The sequence below is a fragment of the Phocoena phocoena genome, chromosome 10 (genome assembly GCF_963924675.1).
Source record: "Phocoena phocoena chromosome 10, mPhoPho1.1, whole genome shotgun sequence".
NCBI lineage: Eukaryota > Metazoa > Chordata > Mammalia > Artiodactyla > Phocoenidae > Phocoena > Phocoena phocoena.
The window spans coordinates 16592745-16618797 of NC_089228.1; positions in this window are offsets into that span (position 1 = coordinate 16592745).

The window sequence follows — 26053 nt, forward strand, 5'->3', positions numbered from 1 at the left end:
GTCACAGCCCTTCCCTTCTCCTGTAAGTAGCCATTACCTTGACTTTATAGTAAACATTTTTAATGGTTTTTTATCACCCAAATGTACAGCCAAGACACTTCAGTTTAGTCTTGCCTCTTTATTTTAGTCCTTTAAGTTTTTCTTAATCTATGGGTTCTGTCCCCATCTTTTTTTCCCCTACAATTTGTCAGTGCAATATTATTTATAAAACCATTCTTCATAGGTGGTGACACGCTTTTCCTGCAAATAAATTCAGCCCCTGAACGTGAGTAGTTATTCTGTGTTCAAAGAGCTGAGAGGTTAAAATACCTTCAATGCAACAAACTTAGTACTTTATTGAAAGAAATGCATAAGAATGTTTCTATCCTTAAGCAACAGAATGGTCAAGGAAAGATATTTTCTTTTACGAAGAGACAGAGTACTTTGCTTTTCAATTCTATTTGTGCCCTCTTAAATCAACGAACTCCAAGCATTCACCAGTGCAAGATATTCTTTTTACAAGAAAGTGAAACGCTGCAAATTATGTCTGTGTCTCCTTAGAGCCAGCAACATAAGGTGTTTCACTGCTCTCAAGGTCCTGAAGACAATCTTGTTTCTCCTCTGGATTCCTAACTTACAGCTTAGTATTTCAGAGAGCTTTCCTTTACTCCACTCTGAAATGGGAGCTTCTTCTTCTTCTTCTTTTTTTTTTTAATAAAAGGAGTCATCTTATTTAAGTCAATACATATTTTTGGAGCATATAATACATGCCCAATCTGATAATAGAGAAGTCTACCTTCAGCTAAGGAGACAAGAGAGAGCCTATGTCTCAGAAGGAAAGAGAAAGGGCAAGTCGCTGTGTCCGACACCGCAACCCAAAAGGTGCATGCTGAGTTTATTCTTACAAAATATACAAAATATGAGTGGCAGAGATCAGGCGCGTAACTAACCAACAAGATCAAAAAATGAAGTGATGTTTTGGTGGTAAAGGGAAACTGTCTAGAAGTTAAATTTAAACTTTGTTTTGTTTTAAGAAATAAAATTGATTGAATAGGTAAAGTGAGGCTTTCTTGGGTTTGCTAGTCTCAGGTAGCCGAAGCCCACTGAGATTAGCTAAAGGACAAAGAACGTAAGTGACAATGACCCAAACGTATTGCAGGGAATCAAAACCTTGAACTGATAGACTGTGAGAAATAGAGTGCTCTGGAACAGGGCCTCAAAAATTCACGTGCATGCAAATCATCTGACGATTTTCTGAAAATTCAGATTTTTTTTTTTTGCGGTACGCGGGCCTCTCACTGTTGTGGCCTCTCCCGTTGCGGACCACAGGCTCCGGACGCGCAGGCTCAGCGGCCATGGCTCATGGGCCCAGCCGCTCCGCGGCATGTGGGATCTTCCCGGACCGGGACACGAACCCGTGTCCCCTGCATCGGCAGGCGGACTCTCAACCACTGCGCCACCGGGGAACCCGAAAATTCAGATTTTTGATTTACGGTGGAGTGAGAGATAATGTACTTTTAATGACCTCTTAGGAGAGGTCAATACTGCTAGTCCATGCAACACTCCAGTAGCAAGAGACCACTCACCAACTGTGGCGAGTGGGGTATTGTCATGTACTATGGAAACTTCCACTATATTCGTGTGTCAAAGTAGAGGGAAATGAAGCATATAAGCAAGTGAGTTGGCAAGTGCGTAAAAGAGCAGGTACCCACTGCAGGACACCATGATGGAAGCCCTGAAGACATTTTGTTTCTGTTGAGCACAGGGAAATGGGCTACCAGATCTCCGGAGAAACCCCACCCGGCCTGGCTCCATGTAACGTCTTTCCAATATCCCTATGCACCCCTTCATCCCTAAATCTGCCCTGCCGTTCTATGAAATGAAGTTCAGAAGAGCCATTAGAGTCTGCCTTGAGGGAACTGATAAATCTATTCTATTGCTGCCTCTGTAAATGGAATGGTCATTCCTTACATTTTGTGGATGAGGTAGAAAGTTAAAAGCATAGAGCATGCTGGGCTGTCCTGGGTTTATTATTTAATCTGAACTTGGTCTCCTAATTAAGCGTGTATTGTTAAATGAAGTAACACCCAGGCTTCAAAATTACCCAGCAGGTGTTTAAAAGACACCAGTACGCGTTTCTGGGCAATAGTCTAATTAGCATTCTAATACATTTTACTGTGCACAGCCATCATATTTCTTCTTCATTAGCTGCTGATACATTGTATAATGCATCTTACAGAAGTGTTTGGAACAAGTTTCAGAAAATAGGAGTACACCCAAGGAAGAGGTGCTACAAATGTGTTTCTTTAAATATACAAATTTTTTTTTAAAAAACAGCTTGTAATCTAGGCTTAACATTTAGTTGTATAGGATAAAATACACTTGTAAATATATTTGTGCAGTTCTGTTGACTCTGTATTGCAGAACAGTACTTTATATAGTTAGAAAAATGAGCCCTTGCCATTGTCTTTTTTGTCGAAAACTCCTTAGCCATCAAATGTGGTGTTATCCTCTCTCCCCTCCCCAGTCCTACCACACACACAGTGCTGGGTAAAACTTCAGCCATAATAAGATATCCTCTAGCGCATGAATTCCTTTTTTTAATCAAGATATCATTTATACATAACATAGGGTAAATTTAAGGTATACAGTGTAATGATTTGATACACATATATTGCAAAATGATTACCACAGTAAGCTTAGTTAACACCTCCATCACCTCAAGTGATTAGCACATATGTATATCTTTGTGTGTGTGTGTGTGTGTGTGTGTGTGTGTGTGTGGTGAGAACATTCAAGGTTTACTCTTTTAGCAATTTTCAAGTGTTTAGTCTTGTCACCGTGCTGTTTCTTAGATCCCTAGAACTTGCTCCTCTTATGACTGGAAGTTTGTACTCTGACAGACATCTCCCCATTTCATCCCCCCTCCTCCCCGCCAGTCCCTGGCAACTTCCATTCTACTGTTTCTATGAGTTTGTTTTGTTTAGATTCCCACATATAAGTGAGATCATAGAATATTTGTCTTTCTTTGACTTATTTCACTTAGCATAATGCCTTCAAGGCCCCTATATGTTGCCACAAATAAGAAGATTTCATTCTTTATTTATGGCTCAATAATATTCCATTGTCTGTATATACTCTGTTTTCTTTATCCATTCATCCATCACTGGACACTTAGGTTGCTTCCATGTCTTAGCCACCAATAGGTTGCCTATTGTGAATAATGCTGTAGTGAACATGGGGGTAGCAAAGACATGTATTTTTAATGGATATGCAGGATATATTGCACTCAGAAAGACAATTTCTCCTTAAGGGGAAATTCAATTTTAGTTTAAATCAATTAAATTAGTCAATTTTCAATACATCTAAATGTAATATAATTTTTCTCCTGTGGTGAAGGGAGGAGTTCATAGTGAAAAAAATTTTAGAAACACTGCTGTAACATATATAGGTTTAAAGAACTGAATTTGCAAATTCAAATTTCAAATTAAAAATTCAGGAAATATTTCTTAGGTACCCGTCAAGTTTGGGGCACTGTATTGAGTATGTGGGGAAGTCTTAAAGAGAATAGACTTGTCCCTTTAGATTACGTAGGATGTTTTGACTTTCCTTATATAACTTCAATAAAAAATTGGTTAAAAATAAGCACATTTATTATCACATCTACTTGTAGAAGCCCAGGCAGCCCCAGGTGAGGTAATTTCAATGGATGCGTAGCATCATCAAGGACCTAGGTTGTTCCATCTCTCTTTTCTTTCATGATGGCTCATTATTCTATTTCTGTAAATTCTGTTCTGTAATACAGATAAAATCAGTTGTAAAAACATGAATAGTCACCAGTTTACTTATCATAGTCAAATAAAGTTTGTGAGTTTCGGCTTTCATTGATTGATCGCATATTGGTGCTGCTGCCCAGGTATTGTAGCAGAGGCAGGAAACCTGGACCTTTCCTAGTGTCTCTTTCTTTTTGTAACATTTTTAAATATCTATTTATTTTGGCTGCGTTGGGTCTTCGTTGCTGCACGCAGGCTTTCTCTGGTTGCGGCGAGCCAGGGCTGCTCTTCGTTGCAGTGCGCGGGCTTCTCGTTGCGGTGGCTGCTCTAGTCGAGGAGCACGGGCTCTAGGTGTGCAGGCTTCAGTAGTTGTGGCACGTGGGCTCAGTAGTTGTGGCTTAGTGGGCTCTAGAGCACAGTAGTTGTGGCGCACAGGCTTAGTTGCTCTGAGGCATGTGGGATATTCCCGGATCAGGGCCCAAACCCATGTCCCCTGAATTGGCAGGCGGATTCTTAACCCCTGCGCCACCAGCGAAGCCCCGCCTAGTGTCTCTCTCTTAGCAGCAAAAAAACCTTTCCCCAAGCCCCAACGGCCCTCCGCTCATGTTACCTCAATCAGGAATGGGATCACAAATCTTCCTCTACATCAGTCATTAGCAAAGAGAATGAAGTTTCCAAAATTGAATTAAACGAATCATCTCAGGTATGCTCTCTCTTTTTAGTAGCTTTTAATTTTGTGGTTATAAACCTAGTGACGTTGAATTGACAGGTTTACATATAAAAAAAATTACATAAGTAACATACTTGAGAATTGGCCAGATAAATTCTGCAATACGTGGTTTATATTTATTATCCAAAAAAATAATGATCAATAAAAACAGCAAATGTCTTAGATGACTCATAGGGAAGATGTATGAAAAGAAACAGATGATATAAGTAATAAGAATAAAAAGCACGTGAATCCCATGTGTATATATATATATATATATATATATATATTTTTTTTTTTTTTTTAATTTTCCCAATTCATTAAAGGAAGTACTCGAATAAATGCTCAAACTCATAATGTTAAGAATTTGATATATTATTTTTTTAAGTATTTTATTCCAAAATTTTACTTAACTAATTTTTTTTAATTTACAATAATATTTTTTTTTTTTTTTTTTTTTTTTTGCGGTATGCGGGCCTCTCACTGTTGTGGCCTCTCCCGTTGCGGAGCACAGGCTCCGGACGCGCAGGCTCAGTGGCCATGGCTCACGGGCCTAGCCGCTCCGCGGCATGTGGGATCTTCCCAGACCGGGGCACGAACCCGTGTCCCCTGCATCGGCAGGTGGACTCTCAACCACTGCGCCACCAGGGAAGCCCTACAATAATATTTTGACGTAAAGGTAAAATCAAGTGAAACAAAAGTATGAACGGAGCCCATTTAGAGAAAAAAGGACATTAATTTTACTGGAAACCTGGGGTTATTTTTCAGGAGCTGACATTTTATTTTTAAACTTCCTTGCAACTGATTTTAGCCATGTCTCATAATGGTACCATAGATGTTCCTGTGAGGGAGAAATTCCACAAATTAGTGGATTTTCAAATTGGAAATAGTAGAAATTCCAAAATTGTTGGGATTTTGAGGATGGCCAAAAGTTTGTGTTTTTAAAATAGTTTGTAATGTATTATAACACACATAAAGTACACAGATGATCACCTACCGTTCAATCAGTTCAATTCATTTGGCCCAAAATGAGCCCACCCATATACTAAGCACCTAGAATCTCATCAGCTCCTAGTGACCTTGCTACCAGAATAGCTTCACCAGTTTCCATCAACTTGCTGATGTGTAACCTTCGCCTTTATCACCTTTTCAAAATGCACGACTCAGTTTTAATTCAGTAAAACTAAATGAGAATAATTAATCCAACAAAAAATAGTGCACAGTAAATTCTGAAGAAGACCTGTTAAAACCTCTCCCTGAAATGATTTTCACGTTGTAGTTGTGAAGACATATACCCAACACATACCTAAAAGCTAAACTGTCCAATAATAAACTTTTTTTTTAACCTCAGCAAACCTGCCTTCTGTCTTGAATTTTTCAGCTCTACCTCTTTACTTCCTAAGATAGAGACTTTGGTATCAGTTTATTGTCCTATCACTCCTTTAAACTTTAGACTTAAATAGCCACCAGTTTCTTTCAGGAAATTTCTTTCAAGTCTGCCCACTGTTCTCTGTACCTAGTATCACTGCCTTCGTTCAAGGCTTTTTTCCACCTCACACAGATTTACATAAGTTCACTGTCTTTTATTCTTAGCGTGGCTTTGTCCCTACTTCAGTGCATTTTCCATAATACTGTTAAGAGTAGTATTACGTTATTAGAAGAATCTCAGGGTGCTTATGTGGTACACAGGCTATGTTGGAGAGGCCCAGGCCAGAGACATAGTGGATGATGACATTGTATGTTTTTGTCCATCATGACGCCTGAAGCTGCTGGGACCTCATTTCACTCAGTATATCACACAGTTCCTTATTACTGGCTGACAGGGTTTTCCAGGCACTGCAACACACCCCCTGCCTGCCCACTGTCCCAAACCTTCTCATCTTCTACTGCTCTCCTCCTGCTGTCTCCATCGACAGTGGGGTTCTTGGGAGTCTTTTTCAAACCAGTTATACTTTTGCGATTGTTATTCACATCCCCTCTGATACTGACATGGCTCACTTCTTCATTATTTTCCGGTATCTGCTGAAATGTTACCTTGAGCAAAAGGCCTCAGATGATCCTATATTAAATAGGTCTTAGGTCCCCTCCACTCCTTAATCTGCATTCCATTGTCATTCTTAGCTGTTATAAGCGAGTGCCTGGTATATTCTGTCCACTGTTTATTTTCTCCTTCTTCCTATTAACATAGAGGCTCAGTGAGGGCAGAGCTTTGTTGTATTGTGTGCATTGTTGTGTTTATAGCGCTTGTAAAAGGTCTGGTCGCATAGTAGTTGTTCAATACATATTTATCAGGTGAATGAATCAGTGAATTTATTGGGTCCTGATGGTGACGATGAGATTACAGATGCTCGTCACAATGTTGATTACAGGTTGGTGTGGAGATGAAGGGCAGAATAAATGAGCAAAATCCTCAGATTTTAACTAGAGATTTAACAGTGTCTCACATCAGTAAATCTAGGAAGGTCAATGTAAGTGTCCTATTTGGGATTTGGAAGCAATCATTAAAAGACTTAATATCAAATGTTTAAAAGTAGTTGATTCTGTGAAGTTGGGGGAGAGGGTGGGGAATGCAGTAGAGCTGGACACAGCTGCTTCATTTGTAATGCTTTGATTTCTTAATATGTGAGTTGTTTTGACATGATTTTTTAGTTTAAGAATGTTCTCCAGGGTTCATAGATGTACCTTTTCTCTTCCTATCGGCGTGACCCACTTGCAAACATAGTATATAAGAAAAAGGGGAAGGCAAAGACATTACTTGAAATATCTAAAAGATTCCGTGTTACAAAGGGAGACAATAAAATCCTTAAAGGAAAAAAGGGAAATTTCGATGTAACTGAGTATTTGTCATGTCTACAGATACACTGGAAGAGAGAATAAATGAACACAGAAATTCAGACTAAATTGGTAAAGCGGTTTTGAATTATCTACTGTAAGACTTTGGCATTGAAGTTGAGTGCCTGGCATAGATCCAGTTTTTGAATCCAGTTTTTGAATCTCTTCCTTTGTAAGTCTCCACAGTGTCTATAAAGCAATTTGCAAAGATAGGTTTTAAATAAACCCACTTATTTAAGATTGTATTCCCCAGACCTAATCTTGTCAACGTGTGTTAACAATTCAGAAACCTGTAGCTATGGTGGAAACAAAAGTTACATGGAAATAGAAACCAACCAAGGTTCGTGAAATCAGAAACTTGAAGACTAGGTCTAGTCTGAGTACCAATGGTGCAGAAGATAGTAAAGCAATTTACCAGATGAGGCATGACAATCTGTTCTATGAAATTGTTTGGAATGGACCTCTGGGTTTGACAACTTGTTAAAAATAGGCTGGGGAACAATAGAGCTAACCTTTGTTCTTGAGGCTTGCCACTCCGGGAAGCCAAGGTTGATAAGTAAAAGCATGACACCGCATAGAAATGTCACTCAGAGAATACTAGAACTGAAATCGCCACTTATTTTGACCTGAGTTGGATGCTAAAGAGTAACACTTGTTTGTTCAGTGTGCAACACATTACTGAATGATGTCAAACACTGTAATATCAGAGTTGAATGCTAGCAAACCTCTTGACAGATTTTTGATTATCAGGGAAGGAATTCAAGTACATTGATGGTGTGTAGCACATCTTTTAAGAAAAGAGCCACGTTGACTTGAAACTGCAATAATCTTGTGCGGTGGGCAGTGGGAAAACAGTGCAGAATAATGAGTGTGGCATATGGAGAATTAGTTCCCATAATAAACATATTCGCGAGGAAGGTTTAGCTTGTTGGATATGCAAAGCTATGCCTTCTTACCCTCCCCCTCTCTCAAAATGACAGGAGTGTCACAACATTCTTAATGGGAACATTGTGGCATATAGACAGAGTAAACTAAAAAGGAAAGGCAGTCTCACGTAGTTGATAATAGTTTAATGCGTGGACATTACTTTTGAATTGACATTTTGGTCATCCCATATGCCATTAGTTGTGCATGAGTTTCACTTTGTGCTTATCTGGAATGTTCTTGACTATGTAAAGTAAGCCGATTGACCTATTTATCAACTAAGTGTAGGAAAGCTATCGTGCTTTATGACCTCTGAAGTTATGTCCATCCATGTTAATGAAGCATGGCATGAAGGAGGGTTTAAAAACCCATTAAGATAGCAGCACATTGCATACCTGATTGTTCCTGAATGACAAGGCCTATTCTGTAATAAATGACTGAGACCCCAAATATAGCAAATTCCTTTAGAGTACGCGGGCCAAAATAGCTTGAAGATATACTTTAGCTCTCGTAAACAACCAAGTGAATATCTGAAGCTCATTATTTTATGACTTACTCTTACCAGATATTTAGAGCTGCATGTTTTCAGAGCTGTAGATTACGTGATTCAAGCCCATTCATTTTACAAACTGAAAAATCAATTGTGATGAACTTCCAAAAGGTGGGGCAGACTTAGCGGTGGGAGTGAATGGTACGTGATATCGTTCTGCTTCTGTTTTCCTTACTCATCTTGTCTTAGGCATCAGATGAAGCTGGGGACTTCAGGACTCTTAGCCCCTTGGGTCGCACACCGGGCTTTCCCTCTACCATTATATATTCTACCTTTAGGGTCTTTGATGAAACCTGAAGGTGCAGAGTGTAGTGTTGAAGGAAGGTTTGTATCAGGCTCCTAGACAGAGTGTCCCCTAACTTGTATGAGGATTGTACTGGGGTATGAATAGCCTGTGACTCTGCTGCCCACACGGGAAAACTCACCTGCTGTGTTCATTGCCTCTTTCAGCCTAGTAGACATCTTTGTGTTTTTTTTTCTCATTAGTACAAAAGAGGCATGCTATCACATTGCAAAATCCAGAAAAGCATAAAAACAAGAATGTAATTTTCCTCTTACAGAAACAATTTAAAGTAACGTCCCAGACCTTGACTTCCCAAATCCCAATCCCTAGAGTTGGCACTACAACTCAGGTGACTAATCTGGGACCTGGTCCCCTCGGTCACCATTTACGGAGCCAGGATTTATAATGTATCCCATGGTAGATGAATGAGATACTCCTATTATGTTTGAATTCAGAGGTACTAGTCAGCCTTCCCCAGTTGCTTGAAGTGAGAATATGTGAACTTTTTACAGTGGGGCGTTCACCTTCTGCCGTGTGTACACAGAAGCAAAGCCAGTCTAGAGAGGAGAAGGAAACAGGTGTTCAGACAGAAAGTCTTGAGGAAAAAGAGATTCCAAGCATGTTACCGCCTTGTTTCCCAAGAGCTCTCAGGTCCCCACTTCCCATCTCTCCTGAAGCCCAATTGTATTTCTACCCTTGTCTGCATTTAGATACCCCTGGATCCTTTTGATAAATACACCTTTTATGCTTAAGCTAGATCTAGTAGGTTTCTCCTCCTTGCAAACACGACAGCCTTTGCAAAGAAATTCCCAGAATCCTTTTCATTCCGTGATAACCAAAAATTTCTGTGTGTATATTAAAATAGAACTCTATAGAGTCATATTTTACATAACGTTTAGTGTCATGCTTTGCTTTATGTACTGTAGACCTTTTTCATATTGTTCTATGAGAACAGTTTTAATGGCTTCAAAGCATTCCATTGTGTAACTAAGCAGTAATTGATTTACCCAGTTCTCTTTTGGACATTTATTTGCATTCTAAGTTTTTACTTTTCGAAACTACATTGAAGTGTAACAAGTTGATCCCATTCAACCATTTAGGAAATATTTTTAGAATTAACCTTGCCGTTTCAAACAGCACACAAACTTTTAAACCTTTACGACATGCTGTCACGTGCTTTATAAATGTACACTCCCAGTGGCACTGTTGTTTTTTGCTGGGGAGGGGAGCTGACGTGAGAGAGGTCAGTAATAAATTGAGCTCTAAATGTGGGAAGGAGATTCAGTATGAGCTTACAGATTAAAAAAATACATTCAGTATGAAAATTATAATAATATGAATATAATCAAAAGATATCTATAAGTAGGACAAGGGCTGGCAGTAGAAAAAAAGACGTTGGTTTAACTCAGATTCAGATTTGAACCCCAGCTCGGCAAGTTAATGCTATACCCCTGCCTCTCGACTTGAAAGTAGGGATAATTGTGCCTACCTGAAAAAGTCATTATGGAGATTTAATGAGAAAATTTTGCAGTTTACCTAGTATAGAGACTGGCCCATTGTCAAAGTTCAATTTTAGAAGAATCTACTTTTGCATATATTACCGATAGATATTTTATTTAGGTATTTAAATCTTCTTTAATAATTCCTGTGCTTTAAAAAAAATAACTTTGTGCTTTAGAACTCAACTGATTATTTAAATTCTAGTTTAATTTCATCATTCCTACTTTTAATTAAACATAAAAATTTTGCTAAGGGCTTCCCTGGTGGCGCAGTGGTTGAGAGTCTGCCTGCCGATGCAGGGGACACGGGTTCGTGCCCTGGTCTGGGAAGATCCCACATGCCGCGGAGCGGCTGGGCCCGTGAGCCATGGCCGCTGAGCCTGCGCGTCCGGAGCCTGTGCTCCGCAATAGGAGAGGCCGCAGCAGTGAGAGGCCCACGTACCGAAAAAAAAAAAAAAAAAAAAAAAAAAAAAAAAAAAAAATTTTGCTAAGGATAAAGAGTTAAGTGGCTTAATAGGGCCCATTTCCAGAGAATCACCAAGATCTTAATGGAAGTGGAGGCCTTCAGTTAGCTGGTTAGTGTTTGGCCTCTTTTTTTTTTTTTTTTCTTAAATGAAACATTTTATTACCAGGTGTTGCCTCTTTTTTGATGTTTTCCTCTTTTGCGGTGGTTTACAATGCATACAAAGCCTTGAGTGAGCAATATCATATAATTAACTAAATGAAAGTTAAAAGTCAGTAATAAGTATCACTTTCCAAGTTGAACAGAGGATGCCGTGGGTGTTCACCATGTCAAAGCCACAGCAGGAGGGTGAGGTCCCTGTGCTTGAGAAGTAGAAGAGCTAAGATGAAATACAACCAATTTCCAGTGATTTTGCTCTGATTATAAATCACTGAGGATGGTGTGGCTCTCTTTCTCCTTTTTAATCACGTGGATTTTTACAGCTTTAATTGAATGAATACTTCCGTCAGGCCAATATAGCAAATACTCAAATCTGTCTGTTCCACAGACATACCAGGCATTTAACGTTTCAGAATTCTTGAAGGATCTGCTCCATCCGTACTTATTTGATGACTGGAGCTGAGCTGTCCTCCTGCCGTCTGCCCACCTCCCACTCTTGGTCCAGTGGGGTTTCTGTAGAGCTGGGCACATCCTGAGAGTCTTAGGTGGACAGCACACCAAGATAAGGCAATCGGCTCTCCTCACGTCCCTGCCTAGAGCGATCATTTCTTCCTTGATCTTACGGGAAACTCAAGCTGACCGGGGCCAGAGGGTTTGGTCTTAAGTGAAGACATTTTGTGCATTTAATGTCTGAACAGGGTCAGGCATCATTTACTTAGCATTCACTCTATTAAAATTGTATTAGTTATGAAGCTTATGAGCAAGTATCTGGCTTGGTTTTGCTACGTTAGTTACTTTATCACATAATGCTTTTTTGTCCATATGTGTATATTTTCCTCCAAATTTTTGCTCACTTTCAGTGATTTGTTTTCAATGGTAATAACTTATTACAGTAAACCTGAAAATACAACCTCTAGGATGTAAATTTGGGGGGGCAAGACTAAAAGTGTTCTTTAGAAGTCTCACAAAGATGTTGTTGGGTTACATGTGCACACTTAGACAATCACCAAGGTTAAGAAAATGTGACACTATGATTGGCTTAGGCTAAGCTCACGTGATCCACTCTTGAGCTAAGTGAGAAAGGAGTTCGTTACTGAGAGAAAAATCTAGGTATTCTTACCAGAAGAAAATTGCATTAATGCTGGAAAGGAAAATTATATGCTCATTAGTTAGTGCTACCTGGAAACCCAGAATGACCCTGATTCATCTTCTTTTTGCAGTACGTGGGCCTCTCAGTGCTGTGGCCTCTTCCGTTGCGGAGCACAGGCTCCGGACACACAGTCTCAGTGGCCACGGCTCACGGGCCCAGCCGCTCCGAGGCATGTGGGATCTTCCCGGACCGGGGCACGAACCCGTGTCCCCTGCATCAGCAGGCGGACTCTCAACCACTGTGCCACCAGGGAAGCCCATCTTCTTTTTTTTTAAGAAAGGAAGTTATTCTTTTGATTATGAGAATTATCCTTTTTTCTTCCAATTGACTTGTGTGTGCTTATATGAGTGTGTGTGTGTATACACATGTGCATGTGGTTATTAGCTAGCGTCTCTTTGTGTGGCTTGTAATCAAGAAAATCACATGAGTTTGCTTCGTTTCCGGTGATTCTCTTTATTCTTCAGTTCTTCCTTATGATCAGCAACTCTTCTCCCAAATTTCAGCCAGAAACCCAAGGTGACAGAGAGATCTGATAATATACACAGGAACCCATCAAAATGACCTGGTTGTACTACATATGATTCTGATTTTTTTTTTTTCAAAATTTCAGATTCATTGTTCAAAACACAAGGGCCTATATCTAGCTTATCTCTAATGTCCTGTGTGTAACTTAAGAGTTTTTAATTTTAGAGCATCTGAAGATTTTCTTTCAGGTCACTGTCAGGATACTATTCAGATCAAATGCAGCATATTTAAAACTTGGTATGAAATTGTTGATTTAAATCCTATTTCAAAAAAATAATAATAATTAAGGTGACACAAAATTCTCAGCTCTAAAAAGAAAGGTTCTATCTTATGATTCCTAAAATTCTGATTTCAAACACTAACTTAAAAATGCATTCATCAGAAAATAACAAAACACCACCTAGTGTGAAACACAGCTATGGTTTGGGGCCAGTTACGCTCTATGAAGTTTTAGGTTTCACATCCTTCTCAGTGTGTGGCTGTTTCTCCTGAGAATCAATTATCAGCTACCTATTCAGCTTATTTTGAAATAGTAATTAATCAGGCATTTTCAACCCTAAACGACAAATTTAACTTTTTTTTTTCCTCATGATTTTGTTGTAATACCCCTTTCCCTGAGTGGAGTTGTTTGACTCGAAAAACCAGTACCATCAGTATAATCCTTGGAACCTACTAAAGAGTCCATCAGTGTACAGTTGTCATCCTTAGGCAGAAAGAGAACCAATTCAATTATGATGTTGGTTGAAAAACGGAAAGGCTTTTTACCTTGAGGGTGGAAAAATTGTAGTACATACTAAAATGGTTAGTACAAAGTTCGTGCATCTAAGCTAACACATGCTAATATGTTCTTTTGTTACCCTCTAATTTATATGATTCACGTAAGCCTCCAGCCAGCGAAACTTGTACTAAATTTCATGTGCGTTAAAAAATAGCAAAGCCAATGAACTGTGAAGTTATTAACATTCGTGTCTGCTTTTGCATTATTAAGCCATACATATCAAATCTGGTAGTACAAGGAGGGAAATGTCATAATGAAGTACAGCAGCACTTAATCAGAAGAATTTCTAAAGGTCGTCAAAGCATCCGGTGCTACCCATTCACGCGTAACTGCAATCTGAAACAAACATCCAATATAACATAATAAGTTTAATAACTGTACCATGGCCTGTTTCTGTTAATGAAGGGATTTACCGTTCTGATGTTGGGAGACAAAATGGATTCTAGTCCCAAATCATATATGCTGCTCCCTAACTTAATTACAGATTAAGGAGGAGATCAGATGAGTCTGCTTATTTATCTTCTACCAGTGAGTAGATGACTGGCCAAGCCCGACATAAGAGCTATTTCATGATCTAGAGGAGCCACAGGCTACACAATTTGTGTCCAATAATTTATTAAGATTTTCTAACTTGTAATGGTATTTTATGTGCTTCAGGACAGCGATTCGCATTTTCATACTAAACAGCTGCAGACATTTGACCCCTCTAAATATTTCACGGGAGCAGTCTATGGAAGGACTAATAGGCTTTTGCGCTTTGTTACAAGGCTTTAGTGGGGGAAGAATAGCAAAGTCAATGCCCCTATAACTGCTTGGCTCTAGATATAGTCATATAGCTAACTTTTAATATGTGGAGATTTTTCAGTGGCTTTAAAGGCGGTTATAGTTTGTTGTTGAAAAGACCAACAGGGGAACAGAACACAGTTTAAGATGGTTACGGTGGATTTGTGCCTGGAACCACCGTTTACTGCAACTGTCACTTTTTATTGCAACCCTTCACACTTGACTTTGACCCTGCAGTCATAGCCAGAGAAAGCCTCCTTCACTCCTTTATAGACTCATGGCTGGCTAGGCTATCTTTACTATTTCTAGAGAGACTTTGGTGCCACACCCCATTAGTAAGTGGGCTCCAGAATTGTTTTGAAGACTTTGATTTGCTTCTCCTGTTTCCTGCTCACCTCCTGCTCCCATCCCCAAAACATTTGCCCTGTTTTACTGATGAGACTGTTAGGCTCATGTGTACTTACTACCCTCTTCCCAGATCCAAACCAGAAAGGTGAAATTGTTAGCTTATTTTACTTAAAGATTATAAAATGTCTACTTAAATAATCTTATGGTTGGAGGGCTAAATATGTGAACTTGGATATCCAAACCTGTATTTTCGATGAAATAAGACAATGTTTAATTTTTGGTATTTCTTCCATGTTTGTTGAATAGCTACTCTGTTCAGTGGTCGATGAATTCAATCATTTGATTTAAAAATTTGTTTTCAAAGTATAATATAGAGGGCTTCCCTGGTGGCGCAGTGGTTGAGAGTCCGCCTGCCGATGCAGGGGACACAGGTTCATTCCCCCATCCGGGAAGATCCCACATGACGCGGAGCGGCTGAGCCCGTGAGCCATGGCCACTGAGCCTGCGCGTCTGGAGCCTGTGCTCCGCAACGGGAGAGGCCGCAGCAGTGAGAGGCCCGCGTAATGCAAAAACAAAACAAAACAAGACAAAACAGAGTATAATATAGAGAAAAGTATACATATCATAAATGAAGAACACAGTGAGTTTTTTCAGAGTAAAAACATCCATGTAATCAACACCTATAGTTTTTTAAAAAGGACCTTATCAGGGTACTTAAAAGCCCTGGCTTTGAACAGCTCAGATTCGTTTGCCTCTTTTTCCACTTTATATGCTTGGATTCATATAGTACATACTCTTTTGTGTCTGATTTATTTTACAAACATTGTATGGGAGATTTATCCATATGGTGTGTGGTTGTAACTATTTATTCTCCTTGCTGTATCACCTTCCGTTATGTGAGTCTAGCACAGATTATAAATCCATTTCAGTACTGAAAGGTGTTTTGCTATTTTCGAGTATGACAGTATTGTGAATGATGCTGCCATGGGCCTTGGTTAAGCATATTAAGACGTGGATATAATGGGTGTAATCCTAAAAGTGGGATTACCGGGTCATGGGATATGTAGTAGACACAAAAGCAGAGATAATTTTCAAAGGATCATCTGGGCTCAGTCCCCTTAATGGCAATGTGATATGTGGACTCAAATAAGATGGCAATTGGGAAAATATCAAAGTAAATATTAGTTACATTATTATTTTAATTTTGGGGAAACAGTATGAGATTCTGGTGAAAACTAGGTGTAGAATAACACTGACTGGGTTCAAATTTTGGCCCTGTGAGCTTCAGAAAGTTATTGATTGATCTGTGCTTCATTTTCCTTATTTACAAAATGGAGGCAGTTAGAGTTTACCTCATAAGCATACTGTAGGATTAAACAAGATAATGCATGTAAAGTGCTTAGAAGAATTCTCAGGCTGGAGCAACTGCCCAAATGTTGGCCATTATTCTTATTATAAATGCAGATTTCAAGAGATTATTTCCCAGAATTGCGGACTCAAACAAAACAAAACAAGCAAAAAGGAATTTATTTATAACAGTATAACTCATACTTATGGTGTGATATAATCTAATTACCAGATTCTTTGAGAAATGCTAGAATTATAAGTGAGTTAATCAGATTTCGTACGTCTTTTGTCTCTAGATTAAATCTCCTAAATATGCCCTATGTATGTGACCGCATCTAAGCATTGCAGAAATCCCCTCCTCAGTGAAGTGTCTGTTAAACCCCAAGCCCCCAACTCCACTTCCTCTTCTCCTCCCTATGTAATCTCTAACTTGTATTCAGTCCATTGTTATTCTTAACTCACTTTATTGCTTTTATTTATAGTTGTATTTGCTTCCTGTTTTCAGCTATGATCATGCAGAGTGCAGAATCCATGTGTTCAAAATAGAATCAATATTGAATAAGTTTGAACTGAATTAAAAAGATAACAGAACTTTTCAATATCCAGTAGCATGATCTTTCTCTACATTATGTTACTGATGGAATTCTTGACTCTAATAGTGCCATTAAGTCATCACCATTAAGGAACTTAAGTTTGTTTTCCAAGAATTTTAAATATATTTTTCAATAAAAATTATATATTTAGTGGTTGATTGTAGTTGAAATAATGCTATGTATTTCAGCTATTTCAGCTATATATATTACTTAAATAGAGTTGTATAGACTGATTGTAGAAATAACTTGTAATTACATAGTGAAATATGTGTTCCAACATGGAAACAATTGTTTTAAAGTTGAATATCTAATATGTAATTTATTTATAACCAAGTTCTGACTGACTGTATGTGACAGAAAATAATCTTAAATTGAATGGAATTTGGAGACTAAACTTACATGCTTTAGCACTTTTCTTTGTTGGTTGGTTTTGCTTTTTATACCACTTTATTTCAACCTGAGCACCTTAATATAAAACCAGACACTGGTGAACTGTTTTCCTTACTAATTCTGAATTACTACAAATGTAAAAGTTCTGCTACCAGTTCAACACTTAAATTGATTAAATCTTCTCTGACACATGGTAAATTTCATATAATGAAAATACCTAAAACAGGATGGACTCAAGATGGCGGTGTGGGAAGATGCAGAGTTAGAGTCTCCACACAACTAGAGAGCCTGCGGGCTGCTGGTGGGGGACTCTGATGCCCAAGAAGACAGGAGGAACCCCAAAGTGAACCAGTAGGACATAGGGGGACTGAGGGGGGAGGAGAAGTGAAGGCCAGACAGGATCAGCGCCCCTGAGGCCTGGGAGATCAGGAGAGGCAAGCTGGAGGTACTCTCTAGGAAGAGTGGGAGAGGAGTGGAGGGTGTCACCTGGCCCACTCGGGCTGGGGAGGCTGCTGAGCTCCCAGGCCAGTCCCCTGCCCTCCAGATCCCCATCCAGGCCATGTGGGTCCTTGGGGACATAGAAGGGGAGGCCGGGGAGAGCAGGAGAGGCAGGTGGGAGGAGCTGGAGAGGAGCAGAGGGAGTATGCCCTGCTCACTCAAGCCCAGGAAGCCTGCTGGGCTCCCAGGTGAGTCCCCCACCCTCTGAGACCAGGGGTGGGGGGCACGCCTGGCCCCTTCTGTTCCTTGAGCCTCAGCCCCGCCCTGCACAGCCTCCAGGGCCTTTTCCAGCCCTGTGGGTCCTGAGCATTGGCCCCACCCACCAACCCAACCTCACCCTTGCTTAGGCCCCACACCTCCACAGTCAAGGCCTTCCCCCCACTTTGTTTTTTTTTCTTTTCGCTCCTCCTCTTTTTTACTACTGTGATACTGATGGACCTTCCAGTTGTTGATTCATCTATATTTTTATTTTTATATTCTGTCTAACATATCTGTTATTTTCCTAGTCCCGTTTTATTTTTTACTTTGTTATTGTTCTTTTTTTTTTTTTTTTGTCACCCCACGTGGCTTGTGGGATCGTGGTTCACAAGCCCAGGGTTGGGCCGAAGCTCCTGCAGTAGGAGCTCTAAGTCTGAACCACTGGGCTAACAGAGAACCTCAGACCCCAGGGCATATTCATCGGAGTGAGGTCTCCTGGAGTTCCTCATCTCAGCAGCAAGACCCAGCTCTACCCAATAGCCCACAAACTCCAGTGTTGGAAGCCACAGGCCAAATAAACAGTAAGACAGGAGCACAGTCCCACTCATAAAAAAAAAAAAAGGGACAGCAAAAAAATATGTCACAGATTAAGGAGCAAGGTAAAAACCTACAAGACCAAATAACTGAAGAGGAAATAGGCAATCTACCTGAAAAAGAATTCAGAGTAATGATAGTAAACATGATCCAGAATCTTGGGAATAGAATGGAAGCACAGATTAAGAAAATACAAGAAATGTTTAACAAAGATCTAGAAGAATTAAAGAACAAACAAACAGAGATGAACGACACAATAACTGAAATGAAAAATACACCAGAAGGAATCAATAACAGAAAAACTGAGACAGAAGAGCAAAGTGAGCTGGAAGACAAAATGTGGAATTAACTGCCAAGGAGCATAATAAAAAAAAAGAATGAAAAGAGTTGAAGACAATCTCAGAGACCTCCGGGACAATACTAAATGCACCAACATTCGAATTATAGGGGTCCCAGAAGAAGAGAAAAAGAAAGGGTCTGAGAAAATATTTGAAGAGATTATAGTCAAAAACTTCCCTAACATGGGAAAGGAAGTCGTCACCAAAATCCGGGAAGCGTTGAGACTCCCATACAGGATAAACCCTAGGAAATGCACACCAAGACATATTAATCAAACTGACAAAAATTAAATTCAAAGAAAAAATATTAAAATCAGCAAGGGAAAAAAAAATAACACACAAAAGAATCCCCATAAAGTTATCAGCTGATTTTTCAGTGGAAAGTCTGCAGGCCAGTAGGGGGTGGCAGGATACACTTAAAGTGATGAAAGAGAAAAACCTACAACCAAGATTACTCAAACCAACAAAGATCTCATTCAGATTCGATGGAGAAGTCAAAAACTTTTCAGACAAGCAAAAGCTAAGAGAATTCAGCACCACCAAACCAGCTTCACAACAAATGTTAAAGAAACTTCTATAAGTAGGAAACACAAGGGAAGAAAAAGACCCACAAAACAAATCCAAAACAGTTAAGAAAATGGTAATAGGAACATACATATCCATAAGAACCTTGAATGTAAATGGATTAAATGCTCCAAACAAAAGGCACAGACTGGCTGAATGGATACAGAAACAAGACCTATATATATATGCTGTCTACAAGAGATCCACTTCAGACCTAGGGACACATATGGACTGAAAGTGAAGGGATGGAAAAAGATATTCCATGCAAATGGAAATCAAAAGAAAACTAGAGTAGCAATACTTATATCAGATAAAATAGACTTTAAAATAAAGACTGTTACAAGAGATAAGGAGGGACACTACATAATGATCAAAGGATCAATTCAAGAAGATATAATAATCATAAATGTTTACGCACCCGTAATAGGAGCACCTCAATACATAAGGCAAATGCTAACAACCATGAAAGGAGAAATCGACAGTGACACAATAATAGTAGGGGACTTTAACACCCCACTTACACCCATGGACAGGTCATCCAAACAAAAAATAAATAAGGAAACACAAGCTTTCAATGACACAATAGATTAGATAGCTTTAATTGATAGTTATAGAACATTCCACCCAAAAGTGGCAGAAAACACTTTCGTCTCAAATGCACATGGAACATTTTCCAGGATAGATCATATCTTGGGTCACAAATCAAGCCTGGGAAAATTTAAGAAAATTGAAATCATATCAAGAATCTTTTCTGACCACAACGCTATGAGATTGGAAATAAAGGAAAAAAACTGTAAGAAACACAAATACGTGGAGGCTAAACAGTGCACTACTAAATAACCAAGAGATCACTGAAGAAATCAAAGAATAAATTTAAAAAATACATAGAAAAAAATGACAATGAAAACACGACAACCCAAAACCTATGGGACGCAGCAAAAGCAGTTCTGAGAGGGAAGTTGATAGCAATTCAATCCCACCTCAAGAAACAAGAAAAATCTCAAATAAACAATCTAACCCTACACTTAAAACAACTAGAGAAAGAAGAGCAAAGAAAACCCAAAGTCAGTAGAAGGAAAGAAATCATAAAGATCAGAGCAGAAATAAATAGAAACGAAGAAAACAATAACAAAGATCAATAAAACTAAAAGCTGGTTCTTGAGAAGATAAACAAAATTGATAAGCCAGTAGCCAGACTCATCAAGAAAAGAAGGGAGAGGATGCACATCAATAAAATTAGAAATGAAAAAGGAGAAATCACAACTGACACTGCAGAAATACAAAGGGTTATAAGACACTACTACAAACAACTATATGCCAATAAAATGGACAACCACGAAGAAATGGACAAATTCTTGGAAAGGTACAATTTTTCAAGACTGAACCAGGAATAATTAGAAAATATAAACAGACCTATCACAAGTAATGAAAGTGAAACTGTAATTAAAAATCTTCCTACAAACAAAAGTCCAGGACCAGATGGTATCAGAGGTGAATTCTATCAAACATTTAGAGAAGAGCTAACACCAATCCTTCTCAAACTCTTCCGAAAAGTTGCAGAGGGAGAAACACTCCCAAATTCATTCTACGAAGCCACCATCACCCTGATACCAAAACCAGACAAAGATATCACAGAAAAGGAAAATTATAGACCAATATCACTGGTGAACATAGATGCAAAAATCCTGAACAAAATACTAGCAAACAGAATCCAACAGCACATTAAAAGGATCATATACCATGATCAAGTGGGATTTATCCCAGGGATGGAAGGATACTTCAATATATGCAAATCAATCAGTGTGATACACCACATTAACAAATTAAGGAATGAAAACCATATGATCATCTCAAAAGAGGCAGAAAAAGCTTTTGACAAAATTCAACACTGATTTATGACAAAAACTCTGGAGAAAATGGGCATAGAGGGAAACTACCTCAACATAATAAAGGCCATATTTGACAAACCCACAGCAAACATCATACTCAGTGGCGAAAAACTGGAAGCATTTCCACTATGAGTAGGAACAAGACAAGGATGTCCACTCTGGCCACTCTTATTCAACATAGTTTTGGAAGTTCTAGCCACGGCAATCAGAGAAGAAAAAGAAATAAAAGGAATACAATATGGAAAAGAAGTAAAACTGTCACTGTTTGCAGGTGACATGTTACTATACATAGAAAATCCTAAAGATGCCACTAGAAAACTAGAGCTAATCAATGAATTTGGTAAGGTTGCAGGACACAAAATTAATGCACAGAAATCGCTACCATTCCTATACACCAACAACAAAAAATCAGAAAGAGAAATGAAGGAAACACTCCCATTTACCACTGCAACAAAACGAATAAAATAAAATACCAAGGAATAAACCTACTCAAGGAGGCAAAAGACTTGTACTCAGAAAACTATAAAACACTGATGAAAGAGATCAAAAATGGCATAAACAGATGGAGAAATATACTATGTTCTTGGATTGGAAGAATCAATATTGTGACAATGACTATACTACCTAAAGCAACTTACAGATTCAGTGCAATGCCTATCAAACTACCAATGGCATTCTTCACAGAATTAGAACAAAAAATTTTACAGTTCCTATGGAAACACAAAAGACCCTGAATAGCCAAAGCAATCTTGAGATAGAACAATGGAGTTGGAGGAATCAGGCTCCCTGAATTCAGTCTATACCACAAAGCTACAGTAATCAAGACAGTATGGTACTGGTACACAAACAGAAAGATAGATCAATGGTACAGCATAGAATGCCGAGAGATAAACCCACACACATATGGGCACCTAATTTACGACAAAGGAGGCAAGAACATACAATGTAGAAAAGACAGCCTCTCCAATAAGTGGTGCCGGAAAAAGCGGTCAGCTACATGCAAAAGAATGAGATTAGAACACTCCCTAACACCATACTCAAAGATAAACTGCATATCGATTAAAGACTTAAATGTAAGGCAGGACACTATAAAACTCTTAGAGGAAAACATAGGAAAAACACTCTTTGACATAAACCACCCCAAGATCTTTTTTGACCCACCTCCTAGCATAATGGAAATAAAAACAAATATAAACAAATGGGACTTAATTAAACTTAAAAGTTTTTGCACAGCAAAGGAAACCATAAACAAGACAAAAAAACAACTCTCAGAATGGGAGACAATATTTGCACATGAAACAGCAGACAAAGGATTAATCTACAAAATATACAAGAGGCTCATGGAGCTCAATATCAAAAAAACAAACAATCCAGTTAAAACATGGGTGGAAGACTTAATAGGCATTTCACCAAGGAAGACATACAGATGGCCAAGAGGCACATGAAAAGATTCTCAACATCACATTATTAGAGAAATGCAAATCAAAACTACAATGAGGAACCTCTCGCTGGTCAGAATGGCCATTATCAAAAAGTCTGGGAACACTAAATGCCGGAAAGGGTGTGGTGAAAAGGCAGCCCTCCTGCACTGTTGGTGGGAATGTAAATTGATATAACCACTATGGAGAACATTATGGAGGTTCCTTAAAAAACTAAAAATAGAACTACCATACGACCCAGCAATCCCACTACTGGGCATATACCCTGAGCAAACCGTAATTCAAAAAGAGTCATGTACCACAATATTCACTGCCTCACTATTTACAACAGCCAGGACATGGAAGCAACCTAAATATCCATCGACAGATGAATGGATAAAAAAAGATGTGGCACATATATACAATGGAATATTACTCAGCCATATAAAGAAATGAAATTGAGTTATTTGTAGTGAGGTGGATGGACCTACAGTCTGTCATACAGAGTCAAGTAAGTCAGAAGAACAAATACCGTATGCTAACCCATATATATGGAATCTTAAAAAAAAAAAAAGGGGACTGATGAACTTAGTTGCAGGGCAGGAATAAAGAGGTAGACGTAGAGAATGGACTTGAGGACATGCGGTGGGAGGGCGAAGCTGGGGCAAAGTGAGAGTAGCATCGACATATATACACTACCAAATGTAAAATAGTTGGCTGGTGGGAAGCAGCTGCATAGCACAAGGAGGTCCGCTTGGTGCTTTGTGACCACCTAGAGGGGTGGGATAGGGACGGTGGGAGGGAGGCTCAAGAGGGAGGGGTTATGGGGACATACGTATGCATACGGCTGATTCTCTTTGTTGTGCAACAGAAACTAACACAGTATTGTGAAGCAATTATGCTCCAATAAAGATCTATTTAAAAATAAATAAAATTGCAGTGCAAGGAAGTAAAGTAAATCAGTACCTCCCCTACCTCAATCTCTAACAGCCAGCCATACCCCACAACTTTGTCACTTAGAGAAAGGAGTGTGGGAAGTTGGTGAAGGGGTCCCTGTAACCTCCGTATTCACCCTTCAGAGCTGTGTATTATCTTTCAGAGTGCATCTCTTTGTAGAAAAGCCTTGAAATTGTGGGCTTTTTTTGTTAGTCCAATCAAAAATGAGAATGTTTAAGGCCTTTCTGTGCTATAGGAATCAGCCCTCCTCCTTGAGCCTTCGCTCTTAGAGCTTGATTCACCCTCAGCAGAGCCATAAATGGCCTCTTCTTTGGTGTCTCTCCCAGAACCCAGTGGACACTGGACGTGGCACACAGCAGGAGCCGTAAAGGCAGTCACTACTGTAGACTGATTGACAATGGCAGTATTAAGTGCCACAGGGGCTGGATTTGCTAGAATAAATGTAAAATAATGACCAGAGCTGGTCACATAATAATAGTAGACAACCGGTGTTGGAAGAGATGGTTAAAGCCCAGGCCACGGCCTAAACAGGTCCCATTCAGTTTTCACTCTCCCATGTTATTATTTAGCAAGTAGGACTTGGTCAGCAGTGTCAGTGGTTAACTTAACTATTCTTGAACTAAAGTGATAAGTAATAAATGATGCTCAGGATTATTTTAAATTTGTGTTTGGTATATTCTAATTCATGGGCGAATATTAGAGAAAAGAAGGAAAAAAGGCTTATTTTCCGTTGTTACTTAAAGGAATAAAAAAAATTTTGTTGTAAATAAAGAAAAAAGAAAATACCTAAAACAATTCATGCAATATACTAATCTGATCAAAATAAAATGAAATTTGAAAAACAAACCCGCAAGATCGTTACTAACTTATTACAATACCTACATTATGAATTAATGGTATGTTTTTATCATGGTTCTAGCTAGTGTAGGAACAACCAAATCCCATTCCTTTCAAAGGGGGAGAGAAGGAAAAAATTAGCTATTTTAGTGACTGTACATTTTGTACACTTCTAAGCACCTCTTTTTAAATTTTTTTAAATTTTATTTATCTTTTTAGTGAAGTATAGTGGATTTACAAGGTTGTGCTAATTTAGCAATTCTTCAGTATTACTGAAAAGCAACAAACGCACATGCGGTTTCTTATTTACAGTACAGCTGAAGATTGAATTTAAAATAATCTAGTTTGAATGTACATAATTGTTAGTGTATCGCCTATGGTATTATGTCCAAAGGGAGCAAAATCTGTTCCCAAACAACAAAGCCTATATGCTGGCCAGCAGCCATTAAAGAGAAATCCGAGTCACCTGGGTTGTTTCATTTTTGTTGAAGAGCTTACACGTTTGAAGGGAATGCTATCCACTAAGAGGCATTGATCAGTCTTTATATTCCTAAAACAAGATGGGGTTACATGTGATTTTTTAAAGCCTATTTAAAAAATAACAGGGTTGGTTATAATTTATGAAGGTATAATGTGATCTGAGGAAAGTGGTAAGTCATGATTAAGTAGTTTTTAATTTTTTGAGGTGAGACCGTTCTGGCACATGTACGGTTACGCACACACACGCTCGGCCCCAGGATGAGCACGTTCAGATCTCAGTCCCTTTGGGGTGACGGTATTAAAGACAACTGAACAGGCAGATTCCGCGTGTTTGTGGTTTATTTGCTCGGTGGCACTGAATATTGATTAATGACATAGTAAATCTTTGAGACTGACCTTCCGCCGTGGACATATCATGTTGAAATGAGAGCTACAAGCATGAGTAGTGGTGATGAGATGTATGTCAAACAAGATAAGTTTGTCTGGGCCCGTGACTGATGAATAAATGCTTTGGGGCAGTTAGCTGCTTGCTTTTCCTCGACCTTACATTGTAAAAGTGTCTTTCAGAGCCATCCTCAGATGCTTTCATTAGTTTCTATTGCATTTATTTGGATATAAAACTTTCTACTGTGTCTGTATAATCTTAGGGAACACATTCAAAAGGCTGATACTATAAATAAATGATCCTGTTCATTCTAGGACTGTTGATTTTTTAAAAAAATAAGTTGTTTATTTTCGGCTGCGTCGGATCTTCGTTGCTACACGCAGCTTTTCTCTAGTTGCGGCGAGCGGGGGCTACTCTTCATTGTGGTGCACGGGCTTCTCATTGCGGTGGCTTCTCTTGTTGCAGAGCAGAGGCTCTAGGTGCACAGGCTTCAGTAGTTGTGGTGCATGGGTTTAGTTGCTCACGGCAAGTGGGATCTTCTCGGACCAGGGCTCAAACCTGTGTCCCCTGCATTGAGAGGCGGATTCTTAACCACTGTGTCACCAGGGCAGTAGGAGTGTTAATTTGAACTTCATGATATCAAAAGGATAAAAGGTATAGATGAGGATTTAGAAAGATATGCACCGAAAACTTGCTTCTCTCTCTTACTAGTTGTGTGACTTTGAACTAAACCTTGGTTTGCTTATCTACAAAATGGGATTTTACCAAATTGCTACAATGTATGTAAGGCATCTAGTAGAGTGCCTCCTA